The sequence below is a fragment of the Vulpes lagopus genome, chromosome X (genome assembly GCF_018345385.1).
Source record: "Vulpes lagopus strain Blue_001 chromosome X, ASM1834538v1, whole genome shotgun sequence".
Lineage (NCBI taxonomy): Eukaryota > Metazoa > Chordata > Mammalia > Carnivora > Canidae > Vulpes > Vulpes lagopus.
This window is the reverse complement of record NC_054848.1, coordinates 96757739-96761736: the sequence shown is the minus strand read 5'-3', so window position 1 is coordinate 96761736 and position 3998 is coordinate 96757739. Positions and strand designations below refer to the sequence as shown.

General features: G+C 36.7%; 1 pseudogene; it reads left to right on the top strand.

Annotated features, from left to right (window-relative positions):
* Nucleotides 1-1252: 1252 nt before the first annotated feature.
* LOC121483011 lies at nt 1253-2513 on the top strand (annotated as a pseudogene).
* Nucleotides 2514-3998: the final 1485 nt, after the last annotated feature.

Sequence of the window (3998 nt, the reverse complement as noted above, 5' to 3'; positions counted from 1 at the left end):
GTTAATATGTAGTTGGACTTACACAGAAAAGTTTTGGAGGGGGGATTTCTTCATAAATGCTCAACATCTCCACTGTGGCAATATGGCTAATTGGGAAGACTCACTTACAAATAAGAAAATATGAAAAAAGAGAATTTATATGCCTATACTCAATGGCCCAAAGTATACCTTGCAAGAAGTTGCTCTGAAGGTTATATTTTCTTCTCCTTAGTAAAAAAATAATACCCTTCAGAGTTTGAATGATTTCAACATGCTTAAGCCCCCTTATCCCTAGTCTAAATAAAGGTTTATTATTTTGTACTACCCAGTCCCCCCAAAAGCTGTCTAATGGTAAAGATATATAGCACTGAAATTGTTATGCATTCATATTTTTGTAAAAACTAGCTATGTATATCTAGTTATGTTATACATATATACTCATTTATTTTGTATGAGTGTTATCTCAAACATAAAAAATACTCTAAATAAAATTTAAACAAAAAAGACAATTTTGTATGTATACCTCAAAGGAATTCTCGATGGGGAGAATACCATCATATAGATGAATGAGAAGGGGTAAAATTATTAAATGATAAAATCTACTTATTACTACCAAAAGGACACTTCAAATGCTGTACTAAATGATGTGATGAGTACTGTGTGCTACATACAACTGATGAATTATTGAACACTACATCAAAACTATATGTTGCCTTACTGCATTTAAAAAAAATTAAACATTCACATTGTGAACAAAACCGTTTTAAAAATATTATGTGTTTCCAGGGTGCCTGGATTGCTCAGTTGGTTAAGCATCTGCTTTCACCTCAGGTCATGATTCTGGAGCCCTGGGATCTAGCCCCACATTGGGTTCTCTGCTCAGCAGGGAGTCTGCTTCTCCCTCTGCTCCTCCCCTGACTCATGCTCGCTTGCTCTCTCTCTCATGCTCACTCTGTCTCTCAAATAAATAAATGAACTCTTTTAAAATATTTTTTTAAAAAATAAGATGTGTTTTCCTTTTCACAACAATTTGCCACCAGAACGCAGGTGTCATGTAAACTACCACTAAATGTAAAACAAACTGCGGACAGCCTAGATGGCTCAGTGGTTTGGTGCCGCCTTCAGCCCAGGGCGTGATCCTGGAGATCCCTGCATGGAGCCTGCTTCTCCCTCTGCCTGTGTCTCTGCCTCGTTCTCTCTCTCTCTCTCTCTCTCTCTCTCTCTCTCTCACATGAATAAATCAAATCTTTAAAATAAATAAATGTAAAACAAAATGGGAAAGGAAAATTCTCATGGCATCATTGGACATGTAGGTTTGGGCAAGTCTATCACTTCTGGTCATCTGCTCTACAAATGTGGTGGGAATAACAAAAGGACCACTGGAAAATTTGAGAAGGAGGCTACTGAGATGGGAAAGGGCTCCTTCAAGTATGCCTGAGTCTTAGGTAAACTGAAAGCTGAATGTGAACATAGTATCACCATTGATATATACCTGTGGAAATTTTAGAATAGCAAGTATTACGTGACCGTCTTTGATGCCTCAGGACACAGAAACTTTATCAAAAACATGATTACAGGCACTTCTTGAGCTCACTGTGATGGCCTGATTGTTGCTGCTGGTGTTGGTGAATTTGAAGTAGGTATCTCCAAGAATGGGAAGACCCATGAACATACCCCTCTGCCTTACACACTTGGTGTGAAACAACTAATTATTGGTATTAACAGAATGGATTCTACTGAGCCACCTACAGCTAGAAGAGACACAGGAATTCATTAAGGAAGTGTACAACCCTGACACAGTAGCATTGGTACTAATTTTTGTTTGGAATGGTGACAACATGCTGGAGCCAAATACTAACATGTCTTGGTTCAAAATATAGAAAGTTACCCCCTAAATATGGCAATGCCAGTGGAATCATGCTGCTTGAAGCTCTGGATTGCATTCTGCCATAAACTCATCCAATTGACAAGCCCTCATGTCTGCCTCTCCAGGATGTCGACAAAATTGGTGGTATTGGTGCTCTCCTTGTGGGCTCAAGTAGAGACTGGTGTTCTTAAACCCAGCATGGTGGTCAGCTTTGCTTCAATCAATGTTACAACTGAAGTCAAGTGTGTTGAAATGCACCATGAAGCTTGAGTGAGACTTTTCTTGGGAACAATGTGTGCTTCGGTGTCAAGAATGTATCTATCAGGAACACCTGGGTGGCTCAGTGGTTAAGCATCTGCCTTCAGCTCAGGCCATGGTCCCAGAGACCCAGAGTCGAGTCCCACATCAGGCTCCACTGGAGGAGTCTATGTCTCTACCTCTCTCTGTGTGTCTTTCATGAATAAACAAATTAAATATTTTTAAAAATTAAAAAAAGAATGTATCTGTCAATGATGTTCATCATGGTAAGGTGGCTGGTGACAGCAAAAATGACCCACCAATAGAAGCATCTGGCTTCATGGCTCAGGTGATTATCCTGAACCATCCAGGAAAAATCAGTGCTGGATATGCACCTGTGCTAGATTGTCACACAGCTCACATTGCTTGAAACTTTGCTGAGATATAGGAGTAGATGGATCATCCTTCTGGAAAAAAGCTGTAAGATAGACCCATGTTCTTGTAATCTGGTGATGCTACCATCATTGATATGGTTCTGACAAGCCTATGTGTGTTGAGAGCTTCTCTGACTATCCTCCTCTGGGCTATTTACTGTTTGTGATATGAGACAGATGGTTGCTGTGGGTGTCATCAAGTAGTGGAAAGGAAAACAGCTGGAGCTGGCAAAGTCACCAAGCCTACCCAGAAAGCTCAAAACCTAAATGAATAGCAACCCAATACTTGCCACCATAGTCTTAATCAGTGGTGGAAGAATGGTCTCAGAACTGTTTTTGTCAATTGGCCATTAAATTTAATGGTAAAAGACCAGTTAATGATACCACTGCATTGTAAAACCTTCAAAAGGAAAGCAGAATGTTTTGTGGAACATTTGTCTTTGTGTGTGTGTGTGTGTGTGTGTGTGTGTGCAGCAGTTTTAAGTCATTAGTTTTTAAAACTAGCTCTTTTTAATGGAAATGATCAAAAATCTGTGACAGAATTTTGAAACCCACTAAAAACAAAAGTTTAATGAGAAAAATAAAAACAAAATAATACATGTCATACTATCTTCAGAAAACAGAATCAGGGAAATTTTCATTTAAACTGACATAAGAAACAGACTGAAGGCACCATAATTATTTTACCCAGTTTACAGTGACACCATAAATGTTTATTTGTTTACTTAAATTTAAGGTTTGTATTTAAAAATATATATAATAAAGTCTATACTGTCCAACATGGTAGCCACAAGTCACATGTCCTTTATATTTACATTTAAATTAAACAAAATAAATAAAATTTAAAATTTAGTTTCCCTATTATACTAGCCTCATTTCCAGAACTCTGTAGCCACATGCTTATCATTACAAAAAATGTTATTGTCAATTCTGCTATGTACAGTATAGAAAGTTATATGAGAAATATATGTATCTTGAAAATATTTAAGGATTTTGAGAGAATATACATTTTCCCACTTGTAGACCACTTGACCTTCAGAGGAAAGGCAATTCTAAATTCTGACCAGTTCTATATGATTATGCAACACCTCCATCAATCACTGTAATTAGAACTAGGAAATATTAAATTAAGACTTTTCTACTTCATGCACTTTTGAAAATAGCTTTCCTAATTTCATTGACCAGCTATCCACCAAACTGATGACAAGGCTGAAGAGTACAAAGAGAAGATTATTATATGTAATTTTACTGATTGCTCCAATTATTATAATTATATTCTACTTAGTTTTAACTTCATTTAAAAACTTAGGAGTAAGGATGGTATATCAGGCAGGATTCTCCAGAAAAACCAAATAGGGGAAAAAAATATTATATATATATATATATATATATATATATATATATATATATATTTCTAAGGAATCGATTTATATAATTGTAGAAACTGGCAAGTATGAAAGCTGTTAGGCAGACCAGCTGAA